General features: G+C 44.7%; 1 long non-coding RNA gene across 1 annotated transcript; it reads left to right on the forward strand.

Annotated features, from left to right (window-relative positions):
- The first annotated feature begins 10,791 nt into the window (after positions 1 to 10,791).
- LOC148108133 (uncharacterized) lies at positions 10,792 to 19,125 on the forward strand. Its single transcript, XR_015721077.1, has 3 exons — positions 10,792 to 13,842; positions 15,708 to 15,945; positions 18,356 to 19,125. It is a non-coding gene; the product is annotated as an uncharacterized LOC148108133 (long non-coding RNA).
- The last annotated feature ends 3,156 nt before the right edge of the window (positions 19,126 to 22,281 follow it).

Below are 22,281 nucleotides of genomic sequence, written 5' to 3' on the forward strand. Positions count from 1 at the left end.
TAGAGACAGCCAGCGAGAGAGGGAACACAAGCAGGGGGAGTGGGAGAGGAAGAAGCAGGCTCATAGTGGAGGAGCCTGATGTGGGGCTCGATCCCATAACACTGGGATCACGCCCTGAGCCGAAGGCAGACGCTTAACCGCTGTGCCACCCAGGCGCCCCTATTACATTTTTTTAAACGTCAGTAATAAAACTTTAGAAAAAATAGATCTTCTTATAACGTTTGGGTAGGCAGATATTTTATAAACAAAACATTAAAAGAATTTCCTAAAAAGGAAACGAATAAATAGGGCTGCATAAAAATTATGAACTTTCTTCCTCAAAAGATAACATTAAAATAAAAAGATTTTTAAAATAAGTTTTGCAAGATACCACCAAGAGAGTGAAAGACAGGTCTTGGAGTGGCAGAAGATAGGAGTCTAACAATGGCCTCGTGCCCTGAATATGTAAGGCATGCCTACAGGTCAGATGGGGGTTGGGGAGGGGGAATGACAACTCTTTAGAAAAAACAGGTGTTTCACAAAAGGAGATTTCCAAAATGGCCAGTCATCAAATGAGGGTGTTCCCAGTCCTCTCTACACTTACTGCCGTAAATATCAGTGACCACGGTGAAAGAGAAATGCCAGGTGGAGGTGGGGGTGGAGAGGATCCAGAACACCCCAGGCTGATGGGACTTTGAATTGGTGTGGCTTCTTCAGCTCCCGGATAGTTGACGTCTGCTAACGCAGGTGTGTGTGTGTGTGTGTGTGTGTGATAAGTTCATGAAATTGAAGAGACTTGTTCTTGTTCTTTTGCGCATAGTCCTGCAAGAAATACTACTGATGAGTTGGGCTACATTACTGGACTGAATAATGATCCCTCTAATCCTGCTTTTAATTTCTCATGCGGAGTGTTGTGATTTTGTGTATGATTCTTTAAGATTTTGTTTTTGTAAAATTCCTACATGTGGAGGGGAAATTCTATATCTGAGCAAATCATTCCAAAAATACCCTCACGTGTCGGTAAGAAACTTGAAACCCAGAGGTAGGTGGGAAGAAAGCTCTTGCTGAATACTCATCAACCAATGAACATGGCAAAGAGGAGCCCCAGGCTGGTGTTGTCCCAAGGGCCAGAGGGAGCTCTGTGGAGGCTCTGCAGATGGTTGTACTTTCCCTGCAAACACGCATGGCATGAACGTGTGATTGAGGTTTTTATGACGTAAGAGGAAAAGTTGGCTGGGGAGGGGAATAAGGGGAAAGCAAGGGATGACGCTGGTACAGCACCCTGGTGGTGGCCACTGTGGTGAGTGAGAAGGGAGGGGAAGTACAAACAAGAAAGCAGGTGCAAGTGCGGAAGAAGACGGCAGAGAGAGACCAGAGGCCGGGCAACGATTAGCAGCCCTGAGCTACAACCGGGGCTGGCTCTGCCCCCCCAGGGGCATTGTCCGGAGACATTTTTGGTCGTCACAACTGGAGAGAGGGCAATGCTGCTGGCCTCTAGTGGGTAGTAGCCAGTGATTATCCTACAGGCATAGGACAGGGCCTGCACTCGCCCACGACAGGGAACATCAGGCCTCAAATGTTAGTCGTGCTGCTGTGGAGAAGCTCTGACAGAGGAAACAGAACCCGTGGTACAGCGGAGAAGACAGCCGACCTGTGGTGTGGGCTGGAGCCACTGGCCACCTGCATCTTGGTACCGGTGCCCTGGGAGACAGAGCCTGGCTCTTTTGTGGGTGTGTGCATGTGATGGGGACTAGCTGTTGAGTCTGGGCACACGCACAGAAGGTGAGGCCCCTGAATGGCAGAGACCTGTGGTCCGTGGGGAGAAGGGGAGGAGCCCTGTGCACACACGTGACCGGTGCATGCGCAGTATGAAGAGCTTTCCGAGGAGGGGCAAGACTTCTAGATAGCGATGAACCCTTTCACTTCTGAGACTGTCATTAAGGAAAAATCAACCAACAATGAAAGTCCCAGTGTAATCCACAGCAATCTGGAGGTGTTCACGTATTTTGTATTTTAGTGAATAAAAAGGTTGGACTTAAGAAAATATTAGTGTAATATTCTCACTCCCTGACTGTGTCTTCTCTGTCTCATTTCCTGGCCTCTGTTTTCTTTGACCCCAGATTCCAAGAATTGACCAAGTTCTGGGCTTGAGCCTCTTCGTTGTAAGTCCACACTTGCTTCCTTCGGGCTCGGAGCCAGCAGCCATGTGGCGTGAGACTCTCACTCAAGCTTTTTGTCTGGACCTTGCTTCTTGTTTGCACACTTGCCTTTTAAAATGCCCCCTGGTGACCTTGTCTGACTTTCTAGTGGTGTCTTGATGATGACGAGGCCAGAGCTGAGCTTATTTTCTTCCCTAACATCAGCTTCTCCTCATGACTTGACCACTTGTTTAACGGGGCTCGTGTCCTTGTGTGCGTATTAATTTCAGCCCTCCCGTGCTTCTCGTCTCCAGCTCCTCCAGTGAGCCATCCCTGGACAAGCCATGCAGGGGGCTTTCGCACTCCTGCTCCCTCCTTTTCCTTTGGCCGTGGTTAGCAGCATGCTCCCTGGAGCCCCGCACCTGCTGTGTCATCCCTTTCTAGCCTATACTTTATATGTCATGCTGACAAAACATTGTTTTATCATAATAGTCCAGGACTTAAAAATCTACCCGAGTCTGTCCGTTAACGTTGCCCTGTTGCGTTCCTGTTGTACCCACGGAAGGTACTTCTAACCATTTAATTTGAGTTCAAGTGATTACGGTCATATAATTGAGGATAGAGGTCATATTCTTTATAGAGTAAAGGACTAGATCATAGTATTTCAGGCTTTGTTGATCACACGGACTCTGTTACAGCTATTTAGCTCTGTCTTTGTAGTGAGAAAGGAGACATGGACAGCACATAACGAAGAAGCGTGGCTGCGTTCCCGGGGAACTTTATTTAGGAAAGTCACTTGGCAGGCTGGATTTGGATGACAGGCCATACTTTGCAGGCCCTGATCTGTAGCAATGTTTTAAGCTCTTGGACGCCAGTGCTTACTGTAAGACTAGATATGATTGACAAAGCTTGTAAATTTTGCACGTGAGATAATGCTAAACTGATGTGGTTTTACCTTTATTGGGTAAACTGTTAATTTATTATATGGAAAGTTTTGTCTGCATCCATTATTGACATTGCACCGCTGGCAAGAGGGTGCTCTAAATTCTGCATTCCATTTAGTCCTCACTCCAATCTAAATTCAGTTCTGAAGTAGCTTGGGCCAAGTAGGTAACTGCAGACTTCTCATGACCGAACTTCTTTTTTTTTTTTTTTTTTTTTTTAATGATTTTTTATTATATTATGTTAGTCACCATACAGTACATCCCCGGTTTCCGATGTAAGGCTCGATGATTCATTAGTTGTGTATAACACCCAGTGCACCATGCAATACGTGCCCTCCTTACTACCCATCACCGGTCTATCCCATTCCCCCACCCCCCTCCCCTCTGAAGTCCTCAGTTTGTTTCTCATAGTCCATAGTCTCTCATGTTTCATTCCCCCTTCTGATTACCCCCCTTTCTTTATCCCTTTCTTCCCCTACCGATCATCCTAGTTCTTATGTTCCATAGATGAGAGAAATCATATGATAGTTGTCTTTCTCTGCTGGACTTATTTCACTTAGCATTATCTCCTCCAGTGCTGTCCATGTTGTAGCAAATGTTGAGAACTCGTTCTTTCTGATAGCTGAGTAATATTCCATTGTATATATGGACCACAACTTCTTAATCCAGTCATCTGTTGAAGGGCATCTCGGCTCCTTCCACGATTTAGCTATTGTGGACAATGCTGCTATGAACATTGGGGTGCATATGGCCCTTCTCTTCACTACGTCTGTATCTTTGGGGTAAATACCCAGTAGTGCAATGGCTGGATCATAGGGTAGCTCAATTTTTAACTTTTTAAGGGACCTCCACACTGTTTTCCAGAGTGGCTGTACCAACTTGCATTCCCACCAACAATGTAGGAGGGATCCCCTTTCTCCACATCCTCTCCAGCAATTGTTGTTTCTTGCCTTGTCTATTTTTGCCATTCCAACTGGCGTAAGGTGGTATCTCAGTGTGGTTTTGATTTGAATTTCCCTGATGGCTAATGATTTTGAACATTTTTTCATGTGTCTGTTAGCCATTTGTATTCATGACCGAACTTCTGAGACATCTTTGTGCCGTGAAGGCAAAAAACATTTTATTTACACCTTCTCATTATTCTTCATCAAATCTAATTTGAAAGCATATATGTGAAATTTAAACTGTAAGGGTTGTGCATGTGAAAATACGAAGTAGAGATTCTTGAAGGGGCATGGGTTTTAACATTTGCATTCTATTGCCCTCTTGTGGTCAATGATGTATTGTTCTTTTTTGGGGGGGGGCGGGATTTTTTTGTCTGTTCTTTTTTTTTTAATTAATAATATTTTTTTATTCTATTATGTTAGTCACCATACAGTACATCCCTAGTTTTTGATGTAAAGTTCCATGACTCATTACTTGCGTATAACACCCAGTGCACCATGCAATACGTGCCCTCCTTAATACCCATCACCAGTCTATCCCATTCCCCCACCCCCCTCCCCTCTGAAGCCCTCCGTTTGTTTCCCAGAGTCCATAGTCTCTTGTGGTTCATATCGCCTTCTGTTTACCCCCCCTTTCTTCTTCCCTTTCTTCTCCTACCGATCTTCCTGCTTCTTATGTTCCATAAATGAGTGAAACCATATGATAATTGTCTTTCTCTTTATTGTTCTTTTCAGGATGGCAAAATGTGACTTGTTTCCTAGTGATTTCGTTTTCAATTTTAAAGTGTTCAGAGACTATTTAATATTTAGGCCTAAAGGCCATTAAGGTTTAAAATGTGCATTCAGCAAGCTCATGTTCTCAGTGAGGGAGGTAAGATGTGTGTGTATGCACCAGAGAACAGTGCATGATGGAAGAAGGTCAGATGTCCATGGGTGTGGTGTCGAAATAAATGCTGACAAGGGGCCCCGAGCGCAGAGAGGCTCGTGGCAGGGGCTAACTGTGCAAGTGTCCTTGGCCTGGATGGTTCGGTAGGTTGCAGACAGTGGAAACAGATGGTAAGTGAGGGGAGACGAGGTTCAGTGGTGCTCAGGGCAGCCTCAGTTTACTGCTGCCCCCAGCAGGCAGGCTAGCAGTGAGTGGTAGAAGCTTCAGGTGGGGCAGTTCTGGTCTCGGGGTCACTCCGCTGGAAACTTGTCTTCTTACCAGTGTTTTTCTTACCTGTTGTGACCATTTGTAGGTCATGAAGTCAACGTATCAAAAGCCAGTCTTTTGGGGCGCTTGGGTGGCTCAGATGGTTAAGCGTCTGCCTTCGGCTCAGGTCATGATCTCCAGGTCCTGGGATCAAGCCCCACACTGGGCTCCCAGCTCAGCGAGGAGTCTGCTTCTCCCTCTCTCTCTCCCCCTGCTTGTGCTCTGTCTCTCTCTCCCAGATGAATAAATACAATCTTTAAAAAAAAGGCCATTATTGTTTTAAAATAATGGAATAGAATAGAATAGGATGGACTGAAACATTTCAGAGTACACTGCATATTCTAAGGATTAGTATTTCTTTGTAAACCTTCTAAAACAACATTTATTATCCAAATGCATATATGTTTCCGTAAAATGTCTTACTTAGGTTATGGGTCTGAAAAGTTCAAAGCACTGCTCTAAAGGTTATTTGTCGATTGTGTTGTTTTGTTGGTGTTGGTTTTGTTTTAAAAAATAACTTTATGTTTTAAAAAGTGAATGTTCATTAGACAAATAGAGTCCCAAGCCAATCACTCAAAATACTGCCATTAAGCAACCACTGTTGATGTTTGTAGAGTATCATTCCAGGTATTCCTACGTGTGTCTGTTTGACTGCTGGCCTGGCTAGCTAGAGAAGCAAATAAGAGCCTGGCAGAGCGGAGATGGGTAAGGCAGGATATAAACAGAGAGCAGCCTGGCAGACAGACAGGAAGGCTTACAGAGGAGCTGATGGACGTAAACTAACTCATCTAACACAAAGCCTTGCTTATAATAAAGTGTTAAATATCTCATGTAATTTATTGGATACCATACTAGAAGTGAAAAAGAGAATGGTTATATGGGTACAAAACGGTAGTAAGTGTATCAGGTGTTTATCCTTGCGATCCCAGGGCTGACTGAGAGCTGTAGCCACTGCCACCGCCCAGCGCCACAAGAGAGTGTCATACTACATATCCCTAGCCCAGGAAAAGATCAAAATTCAAAGTACAGTTTCTACTGACTATGCGTGACTTTCGCACTGTCATAACATTGAAAACTTCTGAGTTGAACTGTCCTAAGTTGAGGACCATCTGTATTTGAATTCCATATTATGAATATATTATTTATATGTGTACACATATATTATCTCTTTCATATTTATTATTTTACCCAGTTTTATTCTTATATATATATATATTCATATATATATTTTATCCAATTAGAGTTATCCAAATAATTACCTGTTTATTGCACTTTTATCTCTTCCTAAATCTCTGATCCAGAATTATTTTCCTTCTGCCTAAAGAATAACTTTTAGTATTTCCCTTAGGTCAGATCTCCTGGTAAAAGTTTTTCTCATTTCTGTATCTGAAAATTTCTCTATTTTGCTTTTGGTTTGGAAGTGCAGTTTTTCTGGATATTGAATTCTACCCAGGCATCTGTTCTCTCTTTGCGCATTGAATATTTGTTGCATTGTCTTTGAGAAGTCATGTGAGGTCACGTGGTTGCTCCTTTGGAGGAAATGTCTCTTTTTTCCTCTGGAAGCTTGTAAGATTTTCTGATTGTTCTTGGTTTTCAGCACTTTTACTGTAAGGTACTCTGTATTTACCCTGCTTGTTTGTGATTCTTGAGTGTGTGGATTGACATCTTTTACCAATTTTGGCAAAATTCTCGGGCATTCTCTCCTCAAATATCATTTCTGCCCTCTTTTGCTAATCTTCTTTCCTTGTGCCTCTGCAGCCAAGTATAGGAGCAGCTCTTCATTGTGTTCTCTCTCTTGCCTTCCTTTCTGAGTAGGCCGTCCTTTCGTCTCACCGTGCTTCACTCTGGGTGTTTCCTTTGGTTTTTTCATCCTGTTTTCAGCCATGTCCATTCTGTTGTCAATCCATACCCACTGAGTTTTTCATTTTGGTTATTTTATTTTTCAATTCCATTTCCATTTCTTTTTGAAACTTTCTTTATCCTGATCTCCTATGTCTTTAAAGTATTGTCTGGTTTTTATTGTGGTGTTGTTAATGTTGACTTCTTTTCTCATATTTCTGATTTTTAATGAATATGCTACATATCATATTAACCAGACAGTTTGTACAAATCATTTGGGTTTTACTGTGACCTTATTTTCCTACAGAGAACATTTCTCTTTGCTTCTTAGGAGGAGGATAACATGATATACCTTTGATTTTGGATTTGGATTACCTCATTGTCTACATTTGTCCAAACTCATCACATGGTCCACTTAACATTTGTGCATTTCCTGATTTATAAATTTTATGTAAAGTACCATAAAGAAATTTTGAACTCTAAGGAAGTGATATGCATGTTGAAATGTTTAGGGGTGAAATGTACTGATGTTTGCAGATTTCTTTGCAATGCATCAAAAATAAAATGGGTTGAAAGAAGGATAAATAGGGGTGGGTTGATAGGTATGTGGTAAGCAAATCTAGCAAATGCTAATGGTAGAATCTAGGCGGCAGTACATGGTATTCACTTTAAAGTATTTCTACTTTATTATATGTGTGAAAATATTTGTAATACAATTTGGAACAACATTAGAGTGGGACACCATTGTAGTTTGTCATACTCTTCTTTGTCTTTATTGATCTTTCTTGAGATACATGTCAGAATATTTGTTACATTGATATGTTACCTTCTTGTTATAACACAGACTCCTCTATTCTGCAATTTGATGTGACATCGATGGAAATGTATATATTGCATGAATCCTTGTTACACTAAAGTCTGCCTGTCATTGGATCCTGTAGCATAAACATTAAGGACAGTATGAAATCTCTGAATCTTGAGATTTCAAGACCTAGAATCATCGCTAACTTACTTTGTAACCTTGGGAAAATATCTCATGTGTTCTGAGCCTCAGCTTAATTTTTCATCTATGGAATGAAAACACTTCTGTAGTATTGAGTTCCTCTCCTTTGTGTTTACCCCTCAGTCAGAAATATTCCTTAGAGCTAATACTCAAAAGGCAAATACATTTCTCCTTTACCGTTTTGTTTATATGTTTGGAATCTTACATTAAATCAGAAGTCTTACATGCATATGTGTAAAGAGAGTCTGTAATGTTCAAAAGTTCATGGGGTGCTGTGTGGCTCAGTCGGCTAAAGTCTGACTCTTGGTTTTGGCTCAGGCAGTGATCTCAGCATCATGGTATTGAGCCCCGTGTCAGGCTCTGTGCTCAGTGCTGGAGTCTGCTTGCTCTCTCCCTCATCCTCTGCCCTTCCCCTGCTGGGCACATGCTCTCTCTCTCTCTCTCTCAAATAAATGTGAGAAATCGGAAAAAAGAAAGTTCACATCAATGTGCACAGTGCTACAGCTGGCCAGAGGCTCTCTTTCATGTGTTTTCTGCGAGCGGCATTCACTAGCATACCAGTGAGTACAGACACCTGAGTACAGTCTTGACTCATTGGTATGCTGGTGAATGTGGGCTCCCAGAAAGGGATGGTAAGGTGGAAGGGAGGGGCGGAAAAGAAGGAAGGAAGAGAAAGACAAAGGGGAAGAAAAAAGAACGGCTCCAGTTATTAGCATTTGCCAACTTCTGTGGTGTAAATAATCCTTCCGTCACCAGCACGACATCCCTGCACATGGAGTTAGCGGAGGAGTGACAGTTGGCTGCAGCTGGCTGCAGTAGTCTGTCTGTTGTCTTATACTCAGTTTCTAATTCATTGGGCTGTACAACTGTTATGGTTTATGTAGCCACTTAAAGTATCTGTGTAGGCGTGCGTGTTGGCTAGTTTTGTGAAAAAAATATTCAGAATACAGAAGTTATTTGTAAATTGCATGACATTTTCTGGCCCAATTGAAAATGCCTTTTCTCTTCAGCAAGTTTGGTGTGCACAAAAATATCTGGCTCCGTATGTTTCAGAGGAAAGTCTGAACTTGGTGGTGGTGATTAGAAATGTCTGTTATGCGTCTGTTACAGTGATCTGAGCAGGTGTGGAGTTAAAGGGAGTCTTCTCTTTTTATTTTAGGCGTTTTTGTTGCCTTCCTGTGACATCGCTGTAACAAGGAAGGTAGTTCCAGTGTACAGAAAGTGGATCCTCCAGGACAAACCTGTGTTCATGGAAGAACCAGATAAAAAAGAAGCTGCCCTACAAGATGCTGAAAAATTAGGATTTTCAGAGACTGACAGCAAAGAGGTAATACGTTGTCGCTTGTTTCAGTTGGGAGTACCCGTATTTTAGCAAAGTCTACCCGATCGGGCAAGGGTGCCAGTCAGTGGGGCACAGGCCAGCGGGGCTCTTTTATCGTAGTTGCTGCTCTCCAGTTGCTGAGTTCCGTGAGGACCTGCTTCAGTGAGGCTGCTTCTGGGCTGTCTTCAGGATCATTGGTCACCTCCTTCCCCTCAGGCTAGGTCCGGCTGTGCATGGCAGCTTCGTCATTCACTGTGGCGGCAGAGTTGTTTTATGAACCATCGTATGTTCACACGTCTGCGTATGAGACTAAAAATGTCACTGCCGTATTGGTATTGACATGTTTAAACAAATAGCATTTGAGAAACTAAATTTAGAATGTTTTGGCAGTCTTGTCTTGTGCAGTGGCCTGCCCAGAGCAGCCGAAAGGACTAACCCAATAATGAGTGCTATCTCCTCTCTTAAGAAGCCTCACTTCAGGGCTGGGTGCTGTCCTTAGAGTGAGTGCTGCTGGAATGGAACTTTTCGTCCTGGTTAGGTAAAGCTAGAGGCTTGATAAACCTAAAACGACACAGTGGGATCTCTTCCTGAAACAAAATATCTGTCATATTTCTATTTCTGGCATGCTGTTTTGAAACTAGTCTGAGAAATTATTTTTTTTAAGATTTTTATTTATTTATGTGACAGAGAGACAGCCAGCGAGAGAGGGAACATAGCAGGGGAGTGGGAGAGGAAGAAGCAGGCTCCCAGCGGAGGAGCCCGATGTGGGACTCGATCCCGGAACACCGGGATCACGCCCTGAGCCTAAGGCAGACGCTTAAGCACTGTGCTACCCAGGCGCCCCTGAGAAATTATTTCTAAACGTGGGTGTTGCAGCAATTAACAACAAACATTTAAGACTATTTGTAATCAAAGGCATATCACTTTTAAATATCTATATTAATTCCACAATTTTTGATTTTTTAATATTGGTGAAATCATTTTAATAACTGGTCATGAGGTCAAAACGAATAGATAAGCAAATGGAATTTATCACACATTTTAAAGGTCTGTTTTAGAGACTCATTCAGTCACTGGACCTGTGTTTATTTCTTCAGCACATACTAAACACTAGGCACTGTTTGAGGTGCTGGAGGTGGTGAACAAAATGGAAAAAAGACTCGCCCTTCTAAAATCTCTATTCTCATGAATTTTGGTGAGTGTAAGGAATTAAATATGTGAACATGTACTTCTTCCCCCTCCGTTAACTGGTTTTTATCTTCTAAAGACCTCATCTGACGGTTCTCGTCATAAGCGATCTTCCAGTTGGGGACGAACATACTCCTTCACGAGTGCCGTGAGCAGAGGATGTGTGACGCAAGAAGAAAATAAGAACGGGAAAGCCGGGGCCCAGGCTATGGTGCAGGTACGTGGCTGGCCGGAAACATAAAGACCTCCGCTTGGAGTCCATTTGAACATTTTGTTTATTGTGATAGCATCATTAAAGTACGGGGATATTTGTATCTACCTGTCAGTAAACAGCTCTTAAGTTCTCATTCTGAGTTTTCTTCCTGACCGCTCATCTTCAGTTTGTAAAGATTCTTTTCTAGTCGAAGGAGACCTATGAGCCGGTTGCAGGTTTTTGAGAGGGATTATTACGCAGTGAATGTGAAATGACTGAGATCCAAATCTTAAAAAGCGTGTCCTGAACACATGTGGGGAGTTAGTCCGTCATCTGGACTCTAATTTGCAAGACAAGCATGGTGATTCTATAATCCCATAAAGAATATTCTTCTTAAAAATTGCCTGTTTGATGATAAATGCTCTACTTTTTAAATCTTTATCTGTGTGAATATATAAAATAGAACCAGTGCCATTTGGCAACATTGGAAAGAACAACTTTGGCTGATCACTTAATCTTCCCAGACCTCAGGATTTTACCTCAAAAATGGCGATTGGGAAATTGATTACCTCTTGGCTCCCATCTAGGTGGAAGGTTGTTAGGACTCTAAGTGAAAACACAGAATGCCTCTTTTTCCCCTGCTCCCTGGCGCCCACCCTCTACCCCATATCCACCTGAGCTAGCATAGGCATAGCTTGCCTGTTGCCCAATTTTCAGTGACATGCTTTTGTCATCCATCTCTCAGTAGGATTCCTTGTCATGGTATCCTTTTTGCTTTCAGGTTCATTAGCAGTTTAATACTCCGTAACTATTGAATCTTCTCATTTTTCAGTGAAAATCAGCAAATAATTGGAAATCAACTTGAAACAAAATGAAGATGATTTTACTTGAGTAGCTTCAAAGAACTCTGGTGCCAGTTGTTAGGAAAATCTGTGCCCTCACCAGAGAAGTGCATGCCGGAGTCCCTAGCCTGGGTCCCTTGGTATTCCTTGTCCTCCAAGTGGATTGCCATATGCCATCCTCAGCCATCCCACTGCCAGTATCTCCCTAGGTTCAGGAGAGTGTTAATTTGTTTTCTGAAAGGATCAGTTACATCGACTTGGCCAAACCAAGAAAAAATACTTTCCACTTGATTGTAGCACAACAGTGTTCAAAAATGTTTAGTTTGGATTCTAATAGCTGTGTTTGTTCTCTTTGTATCCAGTATCTTTGGTCCTTTCCTTGGTTCATTAGGAAAAAGTGGCCAAGTACAGGTTGAATAAGCTAGTACTCTTCTCCAGTTGCTGTTGAGAGGTACAATTTGGACGTATTAATTTCTTTTTAATTTTTACCTTAACCAGTACTGACATGGTAGTGAGAAAGATTCATGGAGTTGGCGTTTTGATCTTTTTTAAAAAAGAAAATGAGCGGAGAATATAATATATGAAGACTCCTCACTTTTACTTGGGAGTATGCAAAGTTTCCAATTCACATCAAGAAACCAAATACCTTGAGTGAAAGATCTGTCTTGCAGCAGATCGTCTATGCCCTACGTCTTCCAAACACATGGCCGCGAGGGGCAGCTGGGTGGCTCAGTCGGTTAAGCCTCCGACTCTTGATCTCTCAGCTCAGGTCTTGATCTCAGTCAGGGTAGTAAAAAAATAAAGTGGCCACTAAAATTATACTACCACTGCTAGAGTTGGTTAGTCAAAAAGTTCTTTGTTTTCCTTTTTCCCACTTGAAAGCTAGGAAAGTCTTCACAATTGCTGTTATCATCTGTTACCAATTATTACAGTGCTTATTTAGTAATTCTTTCTAGAAAAGTAGGCCCTGACACCTTTTTAATCTTGCACAAGATAATCTTAGAGGCTGTCAATATCTAAATTCACCCACTTGACTTTTGAGCATGTTTATTTTAATTTCTTCAGTCCGTTTGTGCATCTATTTTAAGATGTTGTGTTGATAGATTTCATTCCCAGGTGAGCCAGAGAATTCTGTTTGTTCCCAGATCCTTTGAATTTGTACTGCTGAACACAAGGGAGACTTAAGAAGGCATAGGATCTAGGTAGATGGTACCCATCCACCTTCATCACCAGACTGACAACTCAGTCTCCTAAACTGAAGGGTCACTGGTGTCGTCTGTGTCAGTAGTAACACAGTGGTAACTTTACTGTAGTGCCCCTAAGCAGTCACTAACGACTACGTAACAGGCCACATCTGTGCGTCTCACCATTTTCTACTGAAACATCCCTGACAGGAATGGACAGTGAACTTGTACCCCAAAGGTCTGAGGTAGAGTGTAGAGCTGTTGGCTGGTCATCTAAGTTTTTTTAAATCTGTTTTTATCTCAAGAATTCACATAGGTTTTATATCCTACTGCCTAATATCGTTCTCCTAGTCAAGGTATATGCACCTGGAAGCTCTGTACTGTTGACCATGTGGCCGTGCCGGTTTCCTGCCTCCCTACAGCTACTAGAGATCTGCGCCCGTGTTGGGTGGTGCTGGCCGTGCTTCCTACCTGCAAAGTTCATGTGCTGGGAGATTCCACAGCAATCAGATGGTTTTTCCCAGCCACTGTCTGACCACTGCTCCTCTTCCTCTCCCCGTCCCCGACCCCAAAATTTCTCACCCAGAAGCAGTGATCCTATCTTACTGTTTTCCCCTTTTCTTTTGAGGTAATGTAAAAAGAAGTCTTCAGAAAGTTTTCTGATTCATAAATTTTCTATAGTTGCACTATTAATTTGTATTAATAATTTTTTTCTAGGAAAGGTCTTTCAAGTGTGTCAGGTGATTCTAAGAGAAGCATTTTAAAGAATCTTGAGTATGTGTTGGTACCACTTGCCTTAGTTGAAATGACTCCAAGGTGATTGTTTAGTAGAGGGAAATTAATATCATTATCTTTAAGAAAAATTTGTTCAGATTTATGTGTTTAGTTACATTTATATGTTTACTGTAAAATTTGTTGATTTCAAGGTATTTTTGACCAATGCAGCAAACGTCTTTTTGTTGGAACCATGTCCTGAAGTTCCCATGCTCTTAAGAGAACAAGCTGATGCCTGTAAAGCTGTTTTGATTATTCGTAGGCGCATGATAATGGAGCTTACAATGAATAAAAAGACATGGTAAGTTTATTTCAAATTCATTAATTCTGTAAAACATGTTTCTGTTTTTCAACATAATAATTAGAACGTCAAAGCCTCCACTTACTGATGGCTTTACAAAGTGAACAGTAAGATGATAATCAATCTTCTGTAACAGTTTCTGTGAATTATGAAGAAGGTAAGTATCCAGCACTTTGATAGTTTATTTTTATTATTGGCTTTAAAAATGTTACTGAATGAAAAGTAGTCATATTACTTAATAGTAGATTTTTCCATTTTAAATTGTCATCAGACTGCTTTGTGGAAAAGCAATGCAACTGGTGTTTTCTATCCTTCTTCATAAGCCCAGGAGCGGTTGTTAATTGCTCTGAAATGCTGTTAACTGATTTTTATTGCTTCCAATTTGAAGCTTTGAATTCACTTTGGTAAACCAATTATCTGAAATGACAGACTGTCAGAATGACCGAATAATAGTACCGTCAAACATATAGTGGCGTCATGAAAATGTGCTTATGCGAAATGTTTTCGTTTTTCTCCTTTGTTTTTGTTTGGTGTCTCTGTATTTATAATACCCCGAAAGTATACAGTGCTGTGGGTTTTTCCCACGCCCCCGTCCCATGATGAGCGCATCACTCCAGCTTAGGAGGTGCTTTCAGACGTTGTCAGCAACAGAGACCTCAGAGCCACTCTGTAACCCTCTTTCTTCATGCCCCTCAGTTCTAGTTGTAAAATGCCTCTCCAGCCTGTCCTTTACGTGTTCCTCCCACCCATCGCTGCCCTGGGGCGGCCTGGCTGGGTCAGCCCTGCTGTCAGTGGGCTTTGGCCTCTGTGCTCAGTGCTCAGGGCTGCTGCAAACCAGCTCTGGTGGCCACTTCCCTCCTGGAAGTCCTCAGTGGGGCCCCGTTACCACACCTGTGTTCTGGATGCTTTTTCTTTTCTTTTTTTTTTTTTTAGTTTTAGTTTTATATATTTATTTAACACAGATAGAGACAGCCAGCGAGAGAGGGAACACAAGCAGGGGGAGTGGGAGAGGAAGAAGCAGGCTCACAATGGAGGAGCCCGATGCGGGGCTCGATCCCATAATGCTGGGATCACGCCCTGAGCTGAAGGCAGACGCCTAACCGCTGTGCCACCCAGGTGTCCCCTGGATGCTTTTTCTGGATGTCCTTGAGTCAGCACTAAAGGGAAAGCTCTGTGTGCACCTGGTGGAAAGCATAGAAATGAGGCAGGACTGACCTGGCAGGGGCCCCTAGGGCTGTGGAGTCCAGCCTTTTCCTTTCTCCCATGAAGGGAGGGTGGGCCCAAAGGAATCCCATCAGGTAGCAAGTTCACTGGTACAGAAACCACAGGAATCAAAATGATTATTTTAGGATGTAAATTCCAGGGGCGCCTGGGTGGATCAGTCGTTGGGCATCTGCCTTCGGCTCAGGGCGTGATCCCGGTGTTCAGGGATCAAGCCCCGCATCAGGCATCTCTGATGGGAGCCTGCTTCTTCCTCTTCCACTCCCCCTGCTTGTGTTCCCTCTCTCGCTGGCTGTCTCTCTCTCTGTCAAATAAATAAATAAAATCTTTAAAAAAAAAAAAAAGAAGTAGAATAGTTGTTGTACCGAGAGTTTTGTCTTCTCCCAAGTTACAGCCAGGACCAGCTGCAGACACCAGGGGATTTTGAACCAGTAGTTTTGTTCATGATAATAGCTGATTTCTCCGTAGCTCAGATCCTGATTACAGTTGATCAAATAAATTTTGAGACGCTAAAAGAAAATCAAGATCAAGTGCTTTTTATTTTAAAGTTCATTTTATTCCTAGTAATTTAAAATATTTTGTTAAAACTCATTCTTCTTCCAAATGAGGGTGATTCAGTTCTCTTGTTGGCTTGTTGGTTTTAGACACTCATGGTGGCGTGGATCCGAGCAAACCTGTGTGTGTACATTTCTCAAGAGCTCTGGGATGACTTCCTTGGTGTGCTGTCCTCCCTCACGGAATGGGAAGAACTCATAAACGAGTGGGCCAACGTCATGGACTCCTAGACAGCAGTGCTGGCGAGAACTGCTTACGGAGTTGAGATGACAAACCTACCTCTAGACAAACTAAGTGAACAAAAGGAAAAGAAGCAGCGAGACAAAGGTACTTCTACTCTTACAGAGAAATACCAGATGTCTGAGATGGAGGCGGAGTGTGTCTATATATATAGGCAATTAATGCATGGAATTTTGGAATAAACCATACAGGCCGTGTCTTTTTAATGGTGGTGTCGGATGGTGTTTCATAGCACTCTGTCCTCGTAGTAAGGATGATGAATTTATGAAAGGGCTGTGGAGGAAGAAAGAAGATGAAGGGGAGTAGCAGTAGTAGCAACAGGAATAATAATAATGGCTTGTGCTTGTATGTATTCTCTCTCTTCGCCCTCTTGGTAACTTCTGAGTTACTATCCAGGTATCACAGACAGAAACTGAAGTACAGAGAGTCCATGGTGATGGGCTCACTCAAGGTACCTAGCTGAGAAGTGGGAAAGCCAGAAATTGAAGCTGGGAAAGTCCAGCTCCGGGCACCACACTAGAAAGACGTATTCCAGTGCCTGCTTAGGCAAGGTAGAAAAATTCTGAGTGTTTCAGATGGGAGTCATTTTGGCTTTTTTTGTTTCTAGATAAAAGTTGTTTTGAGACCTCGAGTCAGATCAAGGTGGAAAACATCCATGGTGGTTTCTACTGGGGACAACAATTTGTCTTCATTACTGTTTTAAGGCTGTGACACAGTCTTGGGATTAATTCCCTTGTACTCCAATTTATTGTGTAAAGATTTTGAGGCAGTTCATAGAAGTACCTATAATACAATAGATAAAATGGGTAAGGACACTGGGGCAAATTTAAAGGGAGCGGAGTTGCCGGAGTGGTTAAGATGCCAGAATGCATGCCAGAGAGCCCCCTATTCTTGCTAGGGAGGGAGAAGGGGAGCAAGCTTAGATGTGACTCTGATCTTCACAGGGTTACAGCAGAGGATCACAGATTACAAATGGGGAACATCGACAGCTTAGGTGATACATAGCTTTTCTTGGTCCTAAAACTTGGGAGGAGTTTCTTCTCCCAAGATGCATAAAGTATACATTGCTTGCTTTGGGTAGACTATAGCCTCAACAATAGCCTTATTATAGACTGTATCAGCTTTTCCTGTGTGACAGATCACCCCAAAACATAGTGACTTAAAGGAACAGCCAGTTGTTTAAATCATGATTTTATGAGTTGGCAGTTTGGGTTGGACACAGTTGGGCAGTTCTGCTGGATTTCCTCCTGTGTTTGTAGTCAGCTAGGCTGTCAAATAATCAGCCAGGCAGCTCTAGGGTTGGCCAGCTGTCAGCTGGGGCAGTGATGGGGGGACTTGGCCACATACCTTTTATTGCCCAGCAGGCCAGCTCAGGCTTTTTTGGTGAGGTTTTAGGTTTCCAGGAGCAGCAACAGGGCAAGCCCAGATTTTCCAACGCATTTCAAATCTCTGCTTGCTCATTTTGCTAGCAAAGCAAGTCATGTGATGAAGCCCAGGGTCATTGTGGGAGAGGCCCACAGAGGATGTGGATGTGGGGAGGTGTGAACCAATTATGGTGATTACTTAACCATATAAACATGTCATTAATGGGACTGATTCTTATAATATCTTCGCTGCAGTCTGTGAGTGGCTGTATTTATTTATAGGAAGGTAAACAATCTGAAAAACAGTTTATGGAATGATACAGAATGAATTCAATTATGTAATTAATGCCTTTGGCAAATATTTCTGATTGATCTATCATCTTGCTTATGAGGAGATAATGCTAAGTGAAATAAGTCAAGCAGAGAAAGACAATTATCATATGATTTCTCTCATCTATGGAACATAAGAACTAGGATGATCAGTAGGGGAAGAAAGGGATAAAGAAAGGGGGGTGATCAGAAGGGGGAATGAAGCATGAGAGACTATGGACTCTGAGAAACAAACTGAGGGCTACAGAGGGGAGGGGAGTGGGGGAATGGGATGGGCTGGTGATGGGTAGTAAGGAGGGCACGTATTGCATGGTGCACTGGGTGTTATGCGCAACTAATGAATCATCGAACTTTGCATCAAACACCAGGGATGTGCTGTATGGTGACTAACATAATATATTTTTTTAAAAATTTTTTTAAATTAAAAATAAAAATAAATTCAAATGTTCATTATAAAAATACTTGCCTTCTAAGCACTGGATTTGTGGAAACAAAATATACTCTCAGGAACCTGGGTGTGAAAACCACCCATAGGTGGCAGCCACCAGCACATTACCTGTGCAGAAATCTCTGTCTTGGTCTCTTATCTCCTGTATTTCTCTTGGATCCTTGACCACTCATTTGAAATACTTGACCAGAGCTCTAGGAGAGGAAAGCAGAGAAGTGATACCTAATTTTGCAACAAGAGAAGCTGCCGATTATATACAGTTGGATTTATGAAATCTGCTGAGTAACACAGGCTATGCAATGAATGATAAGGAAGTCAGCCTTTAGATTATTTTTCTTTTCTTATCCTTTATCAGGCTGTGTTCTGTTCTCCGAAAGGAGCCACCGTGGGGAGATCCTGTTCTCTCAGCTGGCGGAGCCACCCGGATGTGGCCGAGCCAGTGCTATAGAGGAGCGCCACCACATCTGGGGCACGGGGAGCTGAGAAAGCAAGAAATATTGTTCGCCAGGATACAACTGGTAAACGTTTATTTAAGTGCTTCTGTGAGGTCCAGTTGCTATCTAAGATGGATTTATAGGAATAAAATGTTTTAAAAGCTTTAAAATTCGACTCAGAACATAAATACATGGCCTTTTATTAAGTAGGATGTTTCCGTATCTTTTAATTATCTCTTCTGTTCTCTTCAAATCTGTTTTTGATACTTATTTCTGAATCATTCATTGTGAAAAAGAACTTGAGCTGTCACTACTGAGTGAGATATATGTTCAAAAGAGAGAAAATAGATATTTTGTTAGAAGCCTAAAACAAATAGATTCTCAGTAATCGCACAGCTGCATCATGTTGTTGAGCAGCGTGAATCTTAGTGTGGCGCTGTTCCAACACAGAAAAAGAGAATAATGCACATAGTTTGCAGGACTGGAGGGGGATATTGAAGTGCCTTGCTTCTGTTGGGAAGTGGAGCTTTACATGCCTGGGGCTGTTGTCCTTCTACCCTGTTCCCTCAGTGAAAAACAATGGAATGAAATCCACGGTCTCCACCCAGGCTCAGGCCAGATTCTCAGCTCCCTGAGGTCCAGCTCTGACCTGTGACCCCTACGTAGGACATAAGTCTTGCATGGGAAATGGCTGGGTGAACCAAGGTCCGCCTGTTCTCTAGGAGCTGTTCAAGAAGCTGCTGCCCCATTAGTGCCTGGGCTCCATCTGGTCCAAGCGCAACAAGCCTGGCAGTGAGCACCTGGCACCCACAGTCCGGGCCACTGTCGCCCAGTTCAACGGTGTGGCCAAGTATGTCATCACCACCTGCCTTGGCAACCCAAGCATGACAGCCCGGGATAGGGCCATGGTGGTGGAGCACTGGATCAAGGTGGCCAAGGTATGCAATGGGAAGCCCAGCCGAGGTGCTCTCCTGAGTCTCGGGCACTGCTCTTCCCTTGATCAGGTCTCAGGGTGGAAGGCCCTGGTCTTTGCCCTAGGACTGTGCAGTCCCTAGGCTCTTTGGTCCAGGGGCATGCTGACCTCCCCTTGCGTGGCCCTATGCTGGGATGCTCCGTTTCTGCCTGGCTCCTTCCTTGGAGTGAGGTAAAATCCTCCTCCTCCTCTGGGCCTCACGTGTGCCCTTCGGCAGGTCCCTGGACAGCGGCTTCCTCCAGCAGGAGCGCCTTCCCCTGAGGGGGACTGAAGCTTGAGAGCCAATCAGGTGCTGGCTCCCCAAGTGACATCCCATTCTCTTCCCTCCCCAGGCCTGTCAAGCCCTGAGGAACTACTCGTCCTTACATGCCATCCTCTCGGCTCTGCAGAGTGTCTCCATTCACCGCCTCGAGAACACGTGGGGGAAGGTTTCCAGGTGAGTAGGCCTCTCTCCATGGAGGGACCAGGATGGATGAGGGAGCTCCCAGAGGCTTGTCCTCTTCCCCCTCAGGCAGCTTGGACCTTCTGGGAGGCGGCAAACCCCGACCACAAGACCTGGGCTGGTGGGTGCGTCTCTCAGCCTTCCTGGTGAAGAGGCCACCATGCCTCCCGCTTTAGAAATCAGTTTTGCCAAATGTCCCACACGGGGCTGAGCTGCATTAAATCTCTTCACGTGTTTCCTTGACAGCCACTAAGCTCTCTGCCCATTTGAACCCCAAATTGCCCCAAACAGTGTTTCTCAATGAATATGGGAAGGGAGGCCCAGGACGAGCCACATGAGAGCTCCCTCCCATGTCCTACAAAGACCTTAGTGCTCAGAGGATCCCAGAAGAAACCCTCAACCAGGCAGGTTGACACTTTGGGGTTCTCAAAGAAAAGGCACTCTCACTCAACCCTGCCACATTATTCGTCCATTGATCCTGCCTCCCTTGCCTCTGTTCAAGAAGCCATTGAGGATCTTTCAAAAGCTGTGCAGCAAGGACACCGCACAGGGCAGGAACCTGCTCATTAAGGTAGCCTGGAAGGTGGAGGTCTGGAAAGAGAGGAGGGGTGGGAGGGAACAGGGTCCTGCGAGGATGAAGTCGGGAATGGTCTGAAGCATTCCTTGGGGAGGGGAAGCCTTTGGCATGAATGTGGTGACAGCCTAGGTGAGGATGCTGTTGGCGGTGAGGGGGCAAGCAGGTGGTGTCCAAGCAGACTCCCTAGCCTTGACACCGTCTCTCTTAGTGTCGACAGCTGCTCCACATGGTCACCTGGGGTGGGCCAGGAGGCTGGAGCTTTTTCAGGGGAGGGTCCTTGTGGGCAACAGAGAACAGTGACTCATCCCACTCTCCCTCTTAGGACACAGGGTGTCGTGCCCTTCCTTGGCACTTTCCTCACCAAGTTGCTGATGTTGGATACCGCAGTGGAGGTCTATCTGGAGGTGGGTGAGCCTGAAGATTGTGGGGGATGGACCAGAATCTGGACCTTTGGGAATAGAGCACCCCTGTAATGAGCCCTGAGCTCTCAGGACTCGGCAAACCTACCCTGATGACAGCCTCAGAGCTGCGCCTGTGAGGCCGGGGTCTCTTGCCCATCTCAGCAATGAGTGAGGCGAGACTGCAGTAAGGACATGGCTCCCGGTGCCGAAGACTGGTGAAGCAGCAGAGCTTCCTGAAGGCAAAGCTGCATGAGGTCTGTCTGAGTGGACCTCAGCCTCCCCCGGTGAGTTTGCTCGTGGGGGGAGAATGAAGTCAGGACCCTCCACGTCAGCAAGCACCTCCGTAGCCGCAGCAGCCCCTTCCTGCCTGAGGCTTCGGCCTCCCCTACGGTCTTCTGAGAGGGTGGTGCTGCAGGGTCCCGACCTGTAGCCAGTCCATCTGCCCCATGTCCTCCTTTCTCTGGACCCCAGAGCCTGGCCTAGATCCCAGGCCCGCTATCTGTGTATGCACAGCCCGTCACGGGTCCTGGCCATGGTGCAGCATGAGAAGGGATGGGAATCAAGTGCTCCTAAGAACCAGGGGCCTCATTCTGATGGACTTTGTCTGCTTTCCAGGGGAATGAGATCAACCACCACAAAAGAAATAAGGTGAGCATATGTGGCGCTTCCCGCAGGGAAGGGTAGGGAGTGGGCCTCAGAGATGTCCCTGGGAAGAACATTGCTTGGCTCCATGCCCTCCACCTCACATTTCCTGGGATCCCTTGAGAAGAAAGCAGTGCAAGTCCCATCCCGTTAGGAGATGGGGACAGAGCATGGCATCCAGGAGGACTTCCCGGAGGAGGGGCTACTGATACTCACCTCTGAGAACAGGTGGAGACCGGATGAATCTGCAGGGAGGAGGATGGCCATGTGTGCCAGGACGGGGGACGGGTCCCCGGTCCCGCTGCTCAACCCTCACCAGACCCTGCAGCTCCCTGCCCCCCCAGGCTCCCTATACATCCTGTGCTTCTCTCTCTGCTCAGGAATATCAAGTCATGACGGACATCATGCTGCTCCAGGTGGCTGCCGAGAATTACACCCTAGAGCCCGAGGATCCTTTTTGGGCCTGGTTCCAGGCTATGGAGCCGCTCAGCGAGGCTGAGAGGTGAGGCCCATCAGGAGCTGGGTCGGTGAGGTTCGGGGTGGACTCTTTCTGCTGGCCACTCCTGGGATCCTCCTTCCCTGGGCAGCCTCAGGCCTTGTTGCCGGGGCGCCAGACTCCAGCTGTGGGCAAACACTGGCAGGGACTCTTGAATGGAAGCTCCTGGGCAACTCACAGGTGTCCCTCTGTCCTTAGCTACACCCTGTCCTGCCAGCTGGAGCCCCGGTCCTAGCTGGTCAGCAGCACTCAAGAAGGAGAAGAACTGGCCGCAGTCAACCTCAGGGCTGAGCAAGTGTCCAGTGGCCCTGCAGGG

This window comes from Ursus americanus, chromosome 22 (assembly GCF_024610735.1).
Source record: "Ursus americanus isolate L20-20 chromosome 22, mUrsAme1.1.p, whole genome shotgun sequence".
Lineage (NCBI taxonomy): Eukaryota > Metazoa > Chordata > Mammalia > Carnivora > Ursidae > Ursus > Ursus americanus.